Consider the following 19,241-nt stretch of genomic DNA (forward strand, 5'->3'; position numbering starts at 1 on the left):
TGCAGCCCCACCCAAACAAGAGAGTTTGGGGACAAAGGAGACCTAAATCCCTTGGCCACCGCTGACCCCCGCCCCTCTCAGCTGCGCCGTGGCCTCAAAGGGACCAGGTGGCACCTAGGGCCAGCCTGCCATCCACTCCTGGGAACTGGCATTTTTTAATCCTCTCAATTAGAAATGTAACGACTTCTTGCTTCCATTTGCCAGGCTGGCAGGGAGAAGGGACAGCCAGCCAAATGTGCTCTGCGTTGCTTAGCAGAAGCTGACAAAGAGCAACCCCGAAGCATCCCCTTCAGGGAAATAAGCATTCATGAGACAAGACCCGGATGTGCGCATCTCTGCCTCCTGGTCCTCCCAGCTTGGCCCCACCTGCAGGCATGCGATGGCCAGGGACACGGGCTACGTGCCTCTTTTCCTCATCTCTAAATTGGAGTAATAATAGATGATACCAACTTTTGCAAAGATCAAGATAGTGCCTATAAAGGTCTTCTGCCTGATATCTGGCCCATAGCAGTTCCACTGTTAGTTGTTAGGATCTCCATTGATTTCTAGTATTTTCAGTCTCTCCATCTGGTATTTCTCGTCTCTCCAGTGCTGGGAAACATTCCAGACAGTAAGTCTCCTGAGATGCAAGGAGAGAGGACTCAACCACACCACTACCCGCCATATCAGTGCCTCAGCAACAAGTCACACAGCAGCCAGAAAACACCCGGAGAGCTGATGGATATTTCATTAAACCCAAGGATGTCCCTTCCAGGCTCGCCATGCACAGTCAAGTCATCGACCGGGTGTGCGTGCCTTCCTGCCCTTCCTCCAGGAGGAAGCTGTTCTTGTGATTTCCCACTCAGCCTCCTACACTTTCCCGCCTCCACCTGGGGTTCCTCCCCACTGCAGCCCCATGGCATGTCAATCAAGCACACATTACGTAGAGTCTGAGCTGAGCAGAATGATGGCCCCACGAATATATGCACAACCTAGTCCCTGCAACATGCGACTCTGCCAGGTTCCAAAGCAAAGGGCAGTTAAGGTGATGGATGGATAATTAGCTGACCTTAAGACAGAGAGATGATCCCGGATGATGCTGGAGGGCCCCACATGACCACAGGTTTCTTAACAGTGGAGGAGTGAGGCAGGAGAAGAGGCAGACGGAGATGTGACAATGGAATAAATGGCCCGAGAGGTGCCATGTTGCTGACTTGGAAGACAGAGGCAGGGGGGCAACAGCCCAAGAACTGTGGGAGACTCCAGAAGCTGGAAAAAGCAAGGAAACAGGTTCTCTCCTAGAGCCTCCAGAAGGAATGCAGCCCCGCTGACACCTTGATTTTAGTCCGGTGAGACCTGTGTCAGACTTCACCCTGCAGATGTTAAGAGAATACATTTGTATTGTTTCAAGCCACCAAGTTTTCAGTAACTTGCATGACAGCCACAGAAAACAAATTCAGGGTCTCCCCATTCATCGCCTGATGACATCCTTTCTGCCTCCCAAGATGTATTTCCTACAGAGGTGGGGAATGCTGACTCCATGATTTTTCCTGTACCCTGATGGTACAGACCAGTCAAAAGCTAAGGCTTTATGTCCCGCAAGGGTAGGTAAAAATCCTCATCACACGTGGGAACCTCAGGGAGACCTGCCCGGGGAAGGACAGAATGGCCAAGCAGGAATTATTGGAGCCAGCAGTTGTGGGCATGTTCCAGGGTCACCAAGAGCAACCATGTTCTGCCTGAGAAACCCTTCCATGCTTCTCAACCATGGGCCTCATGGCACCACGGACCTCATGGCCTCAAGGTTTAAGAGATTATGCATGTGTTGATTTTTAGCTAATTTTCCTATTCTTATCCATCAGAGATACATTTAACTTCCAACCAAAGCCTGGAGTTAGCATGAAGTAGCCAGAGTTCTCACTATGAATTCGTTGAATTGCAGGCGAAAGCAAAGCCAAGAAGCTTTAGAAATCCTGCCCAGTCCAATCCTCAGCAAACAGTTGGCTTCTCTAATTTTTTATGTAATATTTAAAATACTCAGTGGAGCCCCATTATGACCTCTATGGCTTCCAAAAGGCCCCAGATTGAGAACTACTGAAAAATCTTTCATTTGTGTGATCCATTTAGATCCAGAACTTTACTCCTCAGTGTCCCTTTTCACTCCAGGGTTATTTCTGAGTGCCTTTCAGCTCTGTGGGTGAACGATTTTTCTTTTTCACTGCATTGGTAGATTCGCTTCAAGGCCAGCTTAGATTCTGGTCTGCTGAGTGTATGGCAATGGTGACATCCATGGTGAGCCTTGGAGACCCCACAATCTGGTACAGAGGCTTTCTCCAGCCTTCCCTAGGAAGGAAGGGGCTGAAAATATGTTCCCTGGAATCTCCTTTTTGGACCATATGCTCCCACTCCAAAAGCATATGCTTCCAGCTCCTGGGAGTAGAAACTGTTAGACCTACTGTGAGAAATGGTATGGAGTTACCTCCTGAAGTTAAAGATATGCATACCCGATGACCCAGAAGTCCCACTTCTTGGTGTATATGCAAAGAAATACCTGCATGTGTGCACTGAGAGACACGTACTAGAGTGCTCATAGCAGCCTGATTCATAACAGTCCAAACTGGAAGCATCTGTAGAATGCTATCCAAAGAGCATTGTGTTCACACAGTTCATACTACACAGCAATGAATGTAACACTGTGGAAGATGTACACGTTTATAGTGTTGGGGGGAAAAAAGGCAGCTAAGAGGAATGTTCTATAATTCCACTTACATAACATTCAAAAAGCAAGTGCAATCATAGTGTTTAAAGATTCAGACTTAGGAGACAAAAATTCTAAAGAAAAGGAAGTAGTTACCCACAGAAGTTTAATATTCATCACCCCTGGGAACAAGGAAGGGGTTGGTGATTGGATAGGGACCGGAAGCATCTGGGGGCCTGGCCCTGCCCCATTTCTTCACCTCAGTGGGGATATTACATGGCTGTTTTTCTGGTGGTGAATCTTTGGGTGGTATATTTTACACATCTTTCTGTCTGCGTGCTATGTTTTACACTTTTTAAATGAAAAGTTTGAAATGTTAATTCTGAGATATTCCCCTAAAAAGAAATTCCTCGCATTTGAAATTTTCTTATTTTATGATTTTCTATTATAAAACATACTCGTGAGCATAAGAGAACATCTGAAAAACATCAGGTAAGTGGGAACAGAATCACCTCTAAATTCTTTCTCCCAAAGACAAATACCACTAATATTTTGGTATATTTCTTTCCAATCTTTTCTCCATGACTAGTTTTTGATGTTTCTATTTTTCATGGCCATATTTATTCAAATCTATATTTTAATATTTTTCACTTAACACGATCCTGTAAGCATTTTCAAAGTCCTCACAAACCCTCCGTGTGATTATTTTAATGACCATGTATTTCACTTACTGGTGCTTCATTAAATGGCATATCTGCTGGAGCAACATTGAGGTTATTTCCTCTTCTTCTATCTATAGGCGGTGTCATGGCAGAGTTTTCTGTGTACAGCCTTTTACGTATTTCAAATAATTTCCTTAGAACTGATCCCTAGAAATGGATTTTCAAGAGCCCAAAGCAGTACCTATCTAAGGCTCTTTATAGAAAACATGTTCCTTTTCCAGGATCAGAGTTCCAGGAGCTTATCAAGTCCAAACATCTTAGGGCCATTTAGAATAGATCCTCCAAGAACCTGGGCAGCTGATCCACTGGTCTCCTCAAATTGCCAGGCCAGTCCACGGAGCCCACTGAACTCGAGTTCACGCCCTTTGCTCTGTCTTCCCACCGAGATACACAGCTCAGGGGTACTTGGGTCACCCAGCAAGATTCCCAAAAGGAGCAGAGCTATCAGCTCACCTAGAAGTCTCTACATGCTTAGAGCAACAATACCAACAAAGCTTCAGCATCTTCAATGTAAAGTGAGAATATGAATGTTGAGTTTGAAGGAATATGTGCGAGGATAAACGAGAGAACGCTTGGAAAGTATTTAGTGCCTGCCACATAACAGACCGTCTACAGACTCATCCCTTTTTCCTGAGACTCGTCTTTCTCCCCCAGTGGTGAGAGGATCAAGGATGAGAGGGAAAGAGGAGGGAAACATTCAAGAAACATAGTCATCATGACATCCACGTATATACTACGAGGCGGCAGCATTTATCGGATGAAGGGGAGAGGCACTTACCCAACATCTTGCATTTACCTCGACTACCCCTGGGAGTCATTACCATTTGAGTCATTCTTACAAGCTAATGAATTGTCACCATAAGCCTGAATCACTTGCTTCTCCATATGTTTGTCTAGAGTAGTGCTTCCCCCAAATGTGGTTATGGGACCTTTTTAGGATTACTTGATGTATTAAGGCAAGTAAAGCTGGATGCTGTAATAAACAGTCCCCCAGTCTCAATGGCTTCATAGCATAAAGATGTAGTTTTTGCTTGTTTCATAGTTCAGGGTGTGTTAGCAGGTCATAAAGGATGGTCTTTCCACACAGGGGCTGAGGTTCTTTCCACCTACTGTCTGCCATCATCCAGGGCCACAGAGTCCTCTGCTGGATTCTCTGGACCCAGCTGGCAGATGGAGCGGTGGGGAGGGGGAAGCCAACATAGAGGATTCAAGAGTGGCTTTAGGAAGCGGTGCTAGAAGTTCATGTCCCTTTCTCCTACACTTTGCCAACATTCAGTTGGTCAGGATGCGAATACACAACCCCACACAACTGTGGGAGAGGCTGGGCTCTGCTGTTTAGCTCTACCCCAGAGGAAGTGGAAATGATTTTGCTTTCATTGCATACCTGGAGTGATTGTAAATATACAGAAGTTTTTCAGTAAGTCTGGGTAGCATAAAATATACAGCAGATTTGATGTTACCCAGACCTACTGAATCAGAATCTCTGGGGCCTAGGAATGAAAAGTTCCAACAGATGATTTTCATAGGCTGGAGCCCAGAGATGTCTTTGAGGGTTCCAGCCACAGACACTTCTTTCCAAGGGCAGCCCTGCCATCAATCTTACCTTAGATCCCATGCTGGGTACCCAGAGTATTTTTTCAAATCTTTCAGGAGCTGCAACAACTGTACTGTAAGGACTCCAGGATATTTACCTTCAACACTTAGATTCCAACATCCCAGGACAAGAGTGCGGGTAAGCATGGCATTTGCTGGATCTCTTTCTCAGCACTTTTATTCTTATGCAGACAAAGGGGACTGTGTAGGACTACATTGAGTGGCACAAGCAGAAGCCAGCCCTCACAACCCTAATTTATTTGTTTTGCAGACACTGCTGAGGTCACTGTTTCAGACATCATTTTATGGGGACACGTGGAAGACATTTTCTCAGGTGTCAGTACTTTAAATAGTTATTATTCTGTGAATCATAGTATTTATTGTGTTTCCTCTTTGTATTGGCTGATGGGAAATTTGGAGCCAAAACTTGAGACCACCTTTAGCAAGTACACAGAACTCAATCCCAGTTATATCTCATTTTTCCTACTTTTAACCCAAATATTCCCATTTGTTTATTTTCTTATCTTGTTAAAATCTATTTTGAATAAGCAGATTGTATAAATGGATTTTTAATGATTGACTATAATCTTGTGACAGAAATGTGAATAGAAATAGTGGTCCTTCATTTTTTGACCATGCTTTATTTAGCCCAAGGGAAATCTTCCCCACAAATGACATACATGAAGCCTTGATTATCGGTTAACCCAGTACCAACTGAATTTCCTCAGAGGCCTCAGAATAAATTCATTAATTAAAACCACATGTACCTTTCCAAGATCACTCTGTACCAATCGTCATCTCTTTTCCTGAAATGGAATCACCTATTCTGGGCCCAGAGATAGTACAGAACTGAATTACTATCCAAAGTAAGTGTTGGATGAATGACTCTTGGCTTTGATAAATTTTGCTGTCCAAACTTTCCCATAATAATGTTTAAATCCAATGGGACGAAAGCTTGAAAGAATTCACAAACCTTTAAGACATCCTAAGACCATTATTTATTAAAATGTTCACACATTGAATTTAATAAGTAAATCACAGAAGGGATTGAGAGAACAGTACCCAAATATCCATTTAATTAACAAAATCTATTGAGCACCTGTCTATGTTTTAGGCACTGTGCCAGTGGCTTTAATATACTATTCCCATTTTACACACACACGAAACAAGCATGCACGCGGAGGTATTAAGAGGGTGTGATCACGTTTCTTTGAGCAGCCCCTGACAGTGGCCCTTAACTTGAGGGCGGTTGCCTCCAGAGGTGTGGCCATTTACCTTCAACACCAAGGCCAGCACCGAGCTGCCCCGCCCTTCCCCGTACCAGAACGCTCACATACAGAACAGCAATAAAGAAACACTCTTTCTCAATGAATTATGCGCTCTTAATTCTTGAAATGAGCTTCATCAAATGCTCTCCATGGAGTGGCCACTGCTACCAACAGAAAAGTTTTTGACAACGAGAGATGAAAATGCTCAACATTTTGGAGACCTACCCTTCCGAACACAGGCGTGCACACACATACGGGCACAAACACACGCGCGTGAGAGCGTGTGCGCTGCCAGACTGGCTGTATGTTGGTTGAGTTAGGCTCTTGTCACTCCCAGCACCTCTCCTCAAGGAAAAGCAGTTATGAAAAACATTCTTTGCCTTCTGTCCCAAAAAAGAGTGACTTCTGTGCAAAGGTGAGGAGCGCAAGTGCTCAGGGCTCTGGTTTTCTGAGATTTGTCCTTCTAAGATCTTTTTATCCCTGGGGTTTGTGGGTACCTCTTGACTTTAAGGCTAACAAATAATAACAAGCTACCACAAAGATTGCCCTTCCTGAATAAAAACCCTGAAAGGAAAACATATTGGACATTGGTAATACTATTCCCATTTCACAGATGAGGAAGCTGAGCCTGAGAGTTAAGCTGCTTGCCCAAGATAACACAGGAAGTCAGTGACAAAGACGAACCAAAAAAGCCAGAATTCCAGTCTTCCCTTCTGTTGGTTCTTCCTCAGCAAGATACATACGTATATTTGCCAACTGCCTCCAGGATCCAGGTTCTGCACCCCTCCCTCTGGCCCAATTATCTGAAAACCAAAAGAGTAGAAAATCGAAAATGAGATGGAGATCAGCAGGGACGTGAGGCAGCGGATTGCTGCCGCTTCCTTGCTTCCTTTTTCAGAAGCTAAAATCGACTCTGCTCTTCCTCGGTGACAGCCCCTCGCCTGGGGCACGGCTCCCGGCCTCGGCGGGGGTCAGCGCAATCTGGGCGCCTCCAGCTGCCCCTTCTCCAGAATCGCCAGCCGCAGAGCGCAAGGCCAAACTGGGGCAGAACGAGTGTGCCCGTGCCCGGGTTGCCCGTGTCACCTGTGCCGGTCCCGCTGCTGGAGACACCGCGGGCGCACTGCGCCGGTCGCTTCTCTCTTCTGCTTGCCCAGCGCGCTTTTCCGTACCCTAGCGCAGCGGGCGTCCAGGGAGCCGGGGGTCAGCGAGGGAACCTCCGGCTGTGCCCCAGGCCCAGAGCCTGGGCCGTGCGGAGCACAGAGCCCCGGCAGGCTCCCTGCAGCCAGCTCCCTCTTGAGTGAGCACTCAGTGCCAGGGTAGAAGCACGGATCTTTCCCCACCCCTCCCAAGCGCACCGGGCCAGTTTCCATCTGATAGAATGTTTCTTCCATCTGATTAGAATGACAGTAGCCTTCAAATCATTCATTAAGAGAATTTTAGTCTTAAAGGAAAAAGAATGTCCCACTGTAATTGTGAGTTGTAATAAATGTGAACTTCTGGTGCCTTCCTCTGCAGTATGTAAGACAGTAAAAAATGTGTCTCATCCAAACGCTCCCCCTCCCCAAGCCCATTGTGAAGTCAATCGCTAACAAAGAGGACATGTGAATATTCAACACCGAGTCTTTCAGTGTATTTTCAGGAATCCCTGAGTAGGCCTTTTTTTTTTTTTTTTAAATCGGCGAATACCTGTTTAAGTTTTAAAAGCACATGGAAATCGCCCGCGAGCGACCATATAATTTGATTTGCCAGGCAATCTGCAGAGCGATCGCACATCATTTATAATGTTCATTGAGCATTTTGCCTAATTGTGTCTGTCTCTGAAAGGGCGGCGCACCCCCTCCCGACCGCAAGCAGCACAAGTGGCGACATTCCCATGGAGCGGCCGCGCCGCAGCTTGTCGCATTCAGCGCGGGCGGCCGGGCCGCGCGCTTCCCTGCCCGGCGACTGGGCGCGCCTGACACTAATAGCTCGCGGCTCAGGTACGAGCGGGCGCCGCGTTTGACTCCATTCAATTCACAACCGGCAGCGCTTGCAGGTGTCGCCTTTTGAAACTGCCATTCAGGCGGCCGCTGTTCACTTCTCGCTGCGCCGCGGGTTTTGTAGAAGAGCAAGAATGGGGCTGATTATTCCCGTGCCCACAGGCCGCCCCCACACGCCCCAACCCCCGCCGGACGCGAGGCTTCCCTCGGCCAAAAGAGGCATTTAATTAGTTCTGGGGCTGCGAAGAGCCAGCGTGGTGGACAAAGCCCGGCTCCCCAGGTAACCCCGGTTCCCTGTGGCCTCGGGAGGGGGCGCTCCCTCTCGCGCCCCCGCCGTCAGGCTGTCCTCCCGCTGGCTCTCCCGCAGGCCAGTGGCTCGCCAGCGGGTCTTGGGTGACTTTGACCAGCGGCGCCCGTGGTCCCTGGCCGCGAGCAGCTTTCGGGCGCTGGCCCCCTTCCCGCCTCTCGTCCCCATTTCCAGGCCAGCCGGGGAGATGGAAACTTGGTTGGCAAGACAGGTGGCCCTAGCTGTCTTGTGCGTGAGTGTTCTCTTCATCATGTGTCATTCCCACCACCCCCTCCACTCCCATTTTGGGGAAACATCAGGACAATGTTTTGGGGAAACACTGGAGACACTTTCGGCCTTTATACGCCTTTGCATCTCCACGCCGCGTGCGCTTAGCTCAGGGGGCAAAGTTGGGCCTGGGAGATTGCGAATGGCTGCCGCAGCATCGCGGCCAAAGGGCACTCTCTTCGCAACAGCGGCTCGGGCACCGGAGCTGACCCCAAATACGTCTGCGGACAGCATCGGCCCAGGTCGTGTACTCTAGGCCACCAGAGCCACAGGTACCACCACCACCCTCCAATCCTCCAAAGCGATCGCGCCCCAACGAGCCCGACTTTTAGCTGCGGGCCGCTCGCGCCAGCAGGGGAGAGGGGCAGAGGGCAGCCCTTTCCAGCCGGATGCCCGCGTGGTACCTTTTGGGGCGGAGTGGGCATCAGCGGTGGGGCGGGGGCAGGGCTCCTCCTGCCTTATCATTTGGTTTCCGCGAGCGTCCGAGGACGCCAGCACCCATTCGTTCCACTCGCTGCGCTCTGTGAACGAGCGTGGGGCGGGCGGGGGAGCCCGGGCCGGGGGAGGGCCGGGTGGTCTCCCTCCCCCGCCCACCCCGCCCGGCCGGCCGGCCGGCCGAGCCGCGGCACAAGTGTTGCGATTCCCACGGACCGGCGAGCTCTGCGGCTGGAGGTCCGGGCACCCGGGGCCCGGGAGACGGGGCGGACACAGAGGGGTTTGTAGACACGCTGACCTCCGCGCTCCCGCTCTGAAAGGGCCTGAAAGGAGCAGTTTATGGTGCATTACCAGTCAAGGGCTCAGGTACCAGCGCCTTGTGCCGGGAAGCGGGGCGGCCGCCCGTGCTGCAGGTGTCAACTATACAAACGCCTGGGAGGGGGTAGGACGCCGGGGAGGGCCGGGAAAGGAAGCCTGGCCGCGCTGCGCCCGGCGCTTGCACCATTTCGCTCTTTCTCTGTGGCGACAGCAGCCGGCCTGGGGCGCAGACCCAGATCCTGGGGGGCTGGTGGGGTAGAGAAATCAGCGGGGGGCCGGGCCTACGGGACGTTATTTATGGGCTACATTTGATGGAGAGGCGAGTCGGGGGAGGCTTTGAGCCTCTGCCCATCGCCGACCCAGTTTCAAGGCTGAGGGCAGAGGGAGGTCACAGGAGGCTAGAACTTCCTAGGGGAGGCGACCGCTGTGCCCAGCAAGGAAGAGGAATTTTGCCCCCACGTTGGGCTGCTTGGGCCCCCAGGGGCCTGCCTGGATTTAACTTGAACTTCCCACGTGGGTCCATGCTCCCCATCTATCTTCCTGTGCAAACATGGGCCTGAGCCTGGGTGCACGTTTAACAAATGTTCTTGGTTAAAGCAGTGGCCCTCTCCTTACTGGCCTCTCCCCAGCGCCAGAGTCACTTCCAGCCCAGAAGAAACCAAGGAGGACCCCCTACCCTTAGCCGGTAACCCCTGTGGGCCCCTCTCTGTCCCCAAAGGCCTGGCAAGCCTAGAACTCAAACTCCTCAAGCTGGCTTCTATAAAGCAACACCTCGAAATGCTTTTTCCCTTAGGGAGGAGACTGCTGATAGGTTTTACTTCCTAGTAGGCCCTCAAAAGTCTTCATGGGGCCAAAGTACTAAAAAAGAAAAATAGTAAAACAACAACAAAAGCCACCACTGCCGTGATATTAAGACAATTTAAAAAATTAACAAATGGTGTTTAATGGTTTTCAGGGCCAACTAGAAGAAGATGAGGCAGACAGAAATTGTAGGTTCATCTGAACAAAGCTTCTGGGTCCTCCCAAAGGTTTTAGAGGTTGTCTGCCCTGCTTCCTTACCTAATTTTACCTGGAAACTTCCTTCTCCTTGATGCAACTGCATCACCATTGTGATGACGTTTACATGTGTCCTCTACTATTAGAATTAGCTTTTGACCGAGTAAAACTGGGTGCTTTTCTTAAAGTAACAGAGAAACTAGACAAGGAATGGTGAAAAGGATGAAGAAGATGGGTGTGTGTCTGAAAAGAATGGTTTGAGAAAATTAAGGGGAGAGAATAGATTCTTTACAAGGTGAAAGAAAGACTTTCCCATCTGAAAAACAAAGACAGACCCCCCCCCCCATTAACACATTCATAACTAAATTCCTTGTATAAGTTACCCAAAGTAGGGGTTTCTATTTCCTCACCTTCATTCAGTCTTCGGCACACTGCATTCTGGCCCATACTCTCACTTATTTAGTCATTTTCACCAGTAACTTCCATGGCCCCCAATTTAAGGACAATTTCTGACTTTATCTTGCCTAAAATCACAGTAAACAGGCCCCCCATTCATCCTGATACCAAGCGCAGAATCTTTTGTTTCTTTTGTTTCTCTCTCACCTCCAAGCCCACAGTGAATAAGTCACAAAATCCTAAAATTTCTTTGCCAAGTGTTTCTTCAATCTTCCTGGCCACCACCCAGGCTCAAGCCCTCATAATCTCTCAACTGTTCTGCTGCAGTTTTCCCATCTGTCTCCCTGCCTGTGATCTTGTTTTGCTCCAATCCAATCTCCAACATTGGAGCCTCAGTATCCTTTCTAAAAGGCAGGCTTGACCATGCACCCTCCAGCTTCAAACACTTCCCTGGTTAATTGTGTATGAATTATAAACAGGTGCTATTGTACTAATCAATTACATACGTTATAAAGAATCAGAGAGACAAATTTTAAAAGAATAACGTAGAAATAAAGATGATAATTCTAATATTTTCTCTCCATAACCCAGCAGATCTTCTCCACTCTGGAAGTGACTGGTCTGTACTATGCCAAACTCCTTAACACAGCTCATAACCTTCCTTGATCTAGACTCTGTATATTTTCCATTCTCATCATCTCTTTACTTCATCCTTAATAAAATTCTTTTGTATCTTTGAATGCCATGATAATCATTCTCTGTATATTTCAAGTCTATTTCAACCTCTACTCTCTGTTCTCTCTAGTCTGTAAACTCCATGAAAAAAAGATGTTTAATTTATTGTTCTGTGACTAGTGCTTATCACAGTTCTCAGCACAGAATTGGTGTTCAGTAAATGTTTGCTCCATAAATAAACATGGTACTTCTCAGAGGAAGCCATGGTTTCTATAAAGAGACTGGAAAACAGAGAAAATGGATCCACAGAAAAAGAAAAGAATGAAGCAAACATGGAGAGGGTAACAGAAAGAAGCACAGGAAAGATGGAGAGAATGTCCAGTCACCTTTCCAGATCACAGTGTCTGAACCAGGATACAAATTAGGCTGCTCTATAAAAGAGCTGAAATATATAGTGGCTTAAATGAGATAGAGGTTTATTTTTCTCTCACAAAAACAAATCAAAAGAAGACAAAGCTAGATAGGCATCCCAGGCCTCATGTGGGGTCTGAATGATGTGGGGTACCCAGACTCCTTTATCTACTTACGTATCTATCCTTAATGTGTAGCTTTCAACTCATGGTTCAAAATGGCTGCTCCAACTCCTGCCATTGCATTGGCATTCCAATCAGAAAGAAGAGAGAAAGTAGCAACTTGGGACATGTCCTTCCTCTTCAAAGAGCCACAAAGGTGAATATCACTTCTACTTATTAGTTAGAAGTTAGTTTCATAACCACACCAACCTGCAAGGGTGACCAAGAAATGTAGTTTTTATTCTGGTGTCCATGTGCCCAGCTAAAATTATGGGGTGCCACTCATACAGACATGGGGGAGAATTTTCAATCTCTGAGACACCTGGCACTGCTGCCTTCCTGAGATCTAGCTACATTCCTGCTTGTGGATTCTAGGACGGGCCCTGCATCCCATACCATAGCTCCCTTTTCATGTTGTTAGTTCAAGTTGTTTCCATTACTTGAAACCAAAAGATTTTAAACACACACACACATCCTGAGTACTAAGTCTGACAACACAGGTACATCAGACAAGCCAGGTTGTGCTGCAGTAACCACACCCAAATCTCAGTGGCTTCACACAACAAAAATTTACTTCTCATCCAAGTTCCCTGTTCTGTGCAGGTTTTCAGGGGGACCCTGTTCATCGTAGTCACTGAAGATCCCAAGCCAACAGTTGTTCTGTCTCAAGATGCATTTCTATCATTGTTACAGAAGAGAGAACCAAAGAAGCTGAATAGTACATTGGCTCTTAAAGCTTCCTCCTGCCCCCCCCCCCCCCCCCCGCCGCGAATCAGCCATTTCTCTAAGGATCTCTGGAACCTTTAAGTAAGGAATGATTTTAGAAACCAAGATCTGAGAACAAATTGTGTTCATTGCTACAAAAACCCTTTTAGCAGACAGAGCTAGGGGGCAAAAAAAGAATGGACACATGCATATACAGATACCTCTCTGTTTATATCTCTCCAAATGTCTCCATCTAAATATTCTAGTCTTTCTCCTTTCCCTACCTGCAGCTCTCTCCTCTAACAGTGAAGGACACAATTCTCATTATTCTCAATATATTCACTCATTCATTTACTCCTAGGTCACACAGAAAGTTGTTTTAAAATTGCTAACCTACACCACTGTGAAAATCAGACCTACTAAGCAGTTTGTTTACAGTTTTTTTTGCCCTTAGCCTGGAAGTATTGCGTTCAAAATGTACTTGGATTACTCATAACAGTATTTTTTAAATAGCAGGGTAATTACAACAATAAAATGCACTATTGAGCATGAAGGAAAAAAAAGCTTCCTCCTGGAAGTGACATAACATTTCTACTCGTCTTTTACTAACCCAAGAAAGCTACATGGTCAGATCTCACCTCAAAGAAGATAGGGAAGTATAAGCTTATGTCCTGCCTGGAAGAAGACAGATCTGTGACGTGACTTTCCAGCTCCTATGGCTCATGGGATGTCCTGTGATGGAAGCCTTTCAGGCTAACTCTTATTGTAAAGAACCCAGAACAAAAAATACAGTCCTTCTGCATCTTCCCTTCTGGTCTGCTCTCACTTGCCCAGCTGAGGAAAAGTGCTCCCTAAGCACTGGGGACCTGTAAGGTCACTGACAACATAAATCCCTCACATCACTTTAAATCAGGGCAGGGAAATGTCACAAAGTGGATGATGGTTTGCAGAGCTTTGCTTCCACCTAGGACATCTTTGGAGACTCCTAGGAGCCTCTGCACATGTCCTAGCTCCGTCCTGGATTTTTACGATGGGTTGGTACACAGGCCTGGTAAGTTTCAAGCCTCCAAAAAAAAAAAAAAAATACAAGGACCAGGAACAGATGAGAAAACAGGAGGACATTCTAGCATGAGGGAAATACAGGGAAATGGGTTTCCAAGGCTGGTGAAGGCTAAGTAAAGGTGAGATTCAAGGTTCTTGAGGAAATCTCTGACTACCCGCAAAATGCTTCCAAGTGACTGCAACAGGCCAAGTCGTAAGACTTCATCCCTGTGATGGATGGATGGCATTACCTTTCAAGGGCACTAGTAAAATGCCAGAGAGATGACGATCCGGTTGCCATGTGTTGCTTACACCTTAGTGGAGCAGATGTTTTCCTTTATGGCCTCTCGCTGAGATCGATGGCCCCAAAGTAATCAGCTTTTAAAGAGGGCCAAAACGATAATTTGGAGCCCTGGGCTTTCTCTGAGGACATGGGTGTTGGTGGGGCAGAGATGTGGTCACGATGAGGCCACGCCATGCCTGTGATGGGGAGGGAGGCAGGCTAAGAAAGGAGATGCAAAAAGGCACATTGAATGCATTGACCTGAGGCTTGCTTGAGATGGAGCCTGTAGCATCCAGTATATTTGCTGGCACTCACGTCCCTAAACCAGGGAAAACTGGGGGGTGAGGGGGATTAGTGCATGCCTTCCACTTTCGTAAATCTACTCAGCCTCCCAGGAACAGACTTCTGCCCCTCTTCATGTGGTCAGACTCACTCAAGACTCACCCAGCTCAACACTATTCCCCTTAGGAAGACCTCCCTAAACCCTCACTCTTGTGCTGAGCCATTACACCTCAATGACAGCTCTCACTACACCGGATTATAATCCTCTCTCCTCTCTCTGCCACCCCAAGGATGTGTTAAGGCACAGAAGCTACATCTTACTCATCTCTGATCCCCAACATTTAACACAGTGATTGAGCATAGCCGATGCTCAAAACATCTTTCTTAAAGAGATAAGTAAATAAAGACTTATAACAGGGCACATTTTCTTAGAATTTCCACATTGCTTTTAACCTTGTGTATAATATGAAAAAAAAGACAATTCAACTTAAAAAACTGTAATTGATTTGCATTATATAGACTAGAAGTCTCCAAAGTGATCAAGATGTTCCATTGGCTACGGGAAAATTTTTAGAAGTTCTATTATATTTTTACTCATCTTCCTAAAATTTCTTTTTGTGCATGTTTACAAATGTGTGCAACATATTAATATAGTCTTATTTCTATGCAATTTTAAGTACATAAACATACATAAATTCACCTTAGAGTGTATACTCAAAAGTGGTAATAAGGTATGTCAGACACAGCTAATCCCACACCCTCCACAGACACAAAATATTTTTCTCTTCTTATTTGGTAACATCCCAAGTATTAACTGGGAATATGGTCATCAAACTCAAGACCACCCCTTTCACCTTCCCTTGTAGCTAGATGTGGCCATGGGATGGCTCAGGTCAACTGAATGTGAATTGCAGTGATTTGTGAAAACTTCAGGTCATGATCTTAAAAGGAAAGGAGTGTGCCCTTCCTCTTTCCTTTTTCTTGTTGGTTGGGATGCAGACATGATGGCTGGAGCTGAAGCAGCCATTTTGGTTTGAAGGTTTCAAGCTGTGTTTCAGGAAGATAGAGCAACATGTTACAAGGAAGCTTGACCTCCAACCCCTTTAGCTGCCATATAAACTTCGAGTTGCTTATGTTTGGACTATTGCATAGGAGAGACAAAAACGTTACATTGTCTTTATGTATTTGTTATAGAAGCCAGAACTTTATTCAGAATAATGCAAGACGTGCAGTCAAAAAAAAGTTAACTTTTAAATGATTCCTTTATATAGACAATCAGGTGGAAGAAACCAATGGTAGAGAAGTCTTCAGTTTTTTTTTTTTAATACCTGTGCTATCACTTCTCATTTATATCTTTTTCACTCCTTTTTTCTTCTATACTTTACAGACATTTAATAAAAACTTGTTCAATACTATATTGTATACTTGAAAGTTGCTGTGAGAGTAGAGCTTTAATATTCTTACCATAACAACAACAGAAAAATGATAATTATGTGAAGTAAAGGATGTGTTAACCTTATTTTGGTAAACATTTTGCAAAAATATACACATATCAAATCCTCACACTGTACACTTTAAATACACAATAAAGCTCAGCGGGAAAAAGAAAAAATAAACCTTATTGATTACTCTACTGAGTACAGAGGAAACAGGAATGGAAGTAGCATTCTTTGAGTGCCTGCTCTGTATCAGATACTTAACCTAGGTCATTTCACTAACTTTCCACAGCAATCCTTAAGGTAGATATTATGATTTCTTCTCATTTCTACAGACAGTGAAACTAAAGCTCAGCAAGTTTAAGTATCTTCTCCAGGAACACACAACTGTAAGGACTAGAGCAGATGTTTGAATTTGAACTCAGATCTATGTGAGTCAAATGTCCATGTCTTCCATCCTCCATGATTTCATATTTCAAATGAATCTTTCCAACTTGTAAAGTCTGCCCCCTGCCTCTTCCCTTTTCTCATTTTACTTCATATCCTTTTTACTTTACTCCCCTGTTCCCTTTCCTCTCTGCGTTCTAATTGCTTCACCTGAAGCCAAACACATGTATTTGATAATGACCTGCAACAGTATTTCTCCAACTTGACTCTGAGTGGATGTATTTATATGCGTGTGTACACATATTTTAAAAATACACACATGTGCATGTATGTCCTCACAGATAAAATCTTCACCCTATTTATAGAAAAATAAAGCAAGGCAATGACCAATAAAAGCTTTAATGAGCCCCCAGTGCCAGTTTAAATGATCATTAAGATGAAATAGCTTACAGTATGGAGGTTCTTCAGAAAACTAAAAATAGACCTACCATATGATCCAGCAATCCCACTTTTGGGCATATATCTGGAGGGAACTCTAATTCAAAAAGATACATGCACCCCAATGTTCATAGCAGCACTATTTACAATAGCCAAGGCATGGAAGCAACCTAAGTGTCCATCGACAGATGACTGATAAAGAAGTTGCAGTATATTTTTTACAATGGAATACTACTCAGCCATAAAAATAGAATAAAATAACATCACTTGCAGCAACATGGATGGACCTAGAGATCACCATTCTAAGTGAAGTAAGCCAGAAAGAGAAAGGCAAATATATGATATCACTCATATGTGGAATCTAAAAACAAAAGAGGAAAAAAGAGGACACTAATCAAAGCATCTACAAAACAGAAATAGACTCACAGACATAGTAAACAGTCTTATGGTCACTGGGGAAAGGGGGTGGGAAGGGATAAATTTGGGAGTTTGAGATTTACAAATGTTAGCCACTATATATAAAAATAGATTTTAAAAAGTTTCTTCTGTATAGCACAGGGACCTATGTTCAATATCTTGTAATAACCTTTAATGAAAAAAATGTGAAAATGAATATATGTATGTATATGCATGACTGGGACATTGTGCTGTTCATTAGAAATTGACACATTGTAACTGATGGTACATCAATAAAAAAAGATGAACTATCTTAAATCTTTGCAGATATAAAGTTGGTATAAATTCTTTATATATGTCCTTATGACTGTAAAACAAAACCCATTAAAAATTTTGGACCTGTATTAATAAAATTCAAATAAACCTTAATCTAATGTGATGGATGATTCAACTTTGCTGTAATGATGTTTGTTGCAGGGTTGACATGATGTTGGTTCCACCATCTTCAGCCCACTGTGTGTCATGTGATAACTCATTTCTCGTCCCAGTTTAATTAAACTACCATGATGGCTTTGTTTATCTAGCGTGTTCTGTAGTTATTTGGTTTCTTGGCACAAGCAAAATATCTGTGTCTTCTCTTTAGCCCAAAGCAGCTAACATAGCCCATGTGGCACCACCACAATCTTAAACACAAATGTTCACTTTGAGTCAGGCTCCAAGTTCAAAGCTAGGGCCAGGTCTTTAGGTGGCCATCCGGGTGGGCCAGAATATGCTCACAATTTGTCATCATTGTGTTTTAAGACTAGCATCTGAACGTGGCCATGAAATTGGGGGGAAAAAGTCACAATTAACTTGTGGAGCCTTCATTTAAGAAGTAAGATCCAGAAAATCAGAGGTCTGCAGAAATGAGAGGCCCAATGACAGGTCAGCACCTTCACCTGGAAAATCAAACTCCTGGGGATGGAAACAGTCCCTTTGTTATGAAGAGGGGAAAGGCTATAAATACGACCCACTGATGACAGAGACGTGGGCAGATTAGGGGCTGACTCTTTCCTATAACAAGCCAGGCTTGTTTTTCCTTGCAGGTGAGGAAAGGCCTCTGGCTCCGGACTGCAGAGCTGGTGAGGATGGAGGAGTGAGAGCGGAAGGCCAGCTCCCGCCCCTTTCCTGGTCTCATGGCCCTAGTGTGTCTCTGAGAAAGACCCTGCGGAAGAGAAACCAGAAAGGTGGGCCTGTGTGAATGTCCCCCATTGAGCACTGTGGCCTTGCTCTGCCCCTTTGCAGGGTTTCTCTGTGGGCCATCCTGTGTGGATGGACCACCTCTCCAGCCCCCACTTACAACCGTGAGCATTAGCAAAAGGCTGTCGCCAGGCCTCATGCTAACTGCCTCCAAAAGACGTGAGAACAGCTGAACAGACGTGCGCTGCCTCTTTCAGTTTCAGCCAGGAATCAACCTGTCTTTGTTGATATATTGGCTGGTATTTGTCCACTACAAACCTAAGAGATCGGGGAGGGGTGGCTGGAGTCAAAAATGACTGCAGCCTGAGAAGTAGGGCTCCCACCTGTAACCGATGATGTATCTTCATTCCACCAACATTTGCTGAGCACCTGCTAACCTACTACTGCTGAATAACTAATTGAGCAAATATTTCTGTGTGCTAAGCCCTGGGTACACGTTTACAGTTGTTAACTCACTTAATCCTCATGCTAACCCAACGCGATAGTATTATTATCATTCTTTTTCGCATGTGCAGGGCTGGAAGCACAGACAGATTAGCTAATTCGCCCAAACAGCTGATCCTAGTGGCACAACGGTCAGGTTCCAAACAGTCAGGCTCCACAGTCCACACTCACAAACCCATGCTTCCCGGCCTCTGCGGTGGCAGTGGAAAGTGGGGGCTCCCTTCCCAGTGGCAGAAAGAGGCTCAAACCTCTAGTGGTGTCTAACCAGAGAGGGGTCTTGTGGTGGCAAAGCCAGAGGCCAGGAAGGACATATGCAGGGTGCTTACTTCCTGTACGCCCAAGTGTGAAAACTGCACTCCCAGGCTTCTACGCAGTTTCCCCAAGT

General features: G+C 45.7%; 1 long non-coding RNA gene across 3 annotated transcripts; it reads left to right on the forward strand.

Annotated features, from left to right (window-relative positions):
* Positions 1 to 8,487: 8,487 nt before the first annotated feature.
* On the forward strand, positions 8,488 to 16,888 carry LOC116661506. Of its 3 annotated transcripts, none has more exons than XR_004317388.1 (4): positions 8,488 to 8,519; positions 9,002 to 9,085; positions 12,242 to 12,362; positions 12,809 to 16,888. It is a non-coding gene; the product is annotated as an uncharacterized LOC116661506 (long non-coding RNA). The 3 variants fall into 3 exon arrangements; XR_004317389.1 differs by lacking the exon at positions 8,488 to 8,519 and adding an exon at positions 8,584 to 8,778; XR_004317387.1 differs by lacking the exons at positions 8,488 to 8,519; positions 9,002 to 9,085 and adding an exon at positions 9,111 to 9,614.
* The last annotated feature ends 2,353 nt before the right edge of the window (positions 16,889 to 19,241 follow it).

The sequence above is a fragment of the Camelus ferus genome, chromosome 35 (assembly GCF_009834535.1).
Source record: "Camelus ferus isolate YT-003-E chromosome 35, BCGSAC_Cfer_1.0, whole genome shotgun sequence".
NCBI classification, from domain to species: Eukaryota; Metazoa; Chordata; class Mammalia; order Artiodactyla; family Camelidae; genus Camelus; species Camelus ferus.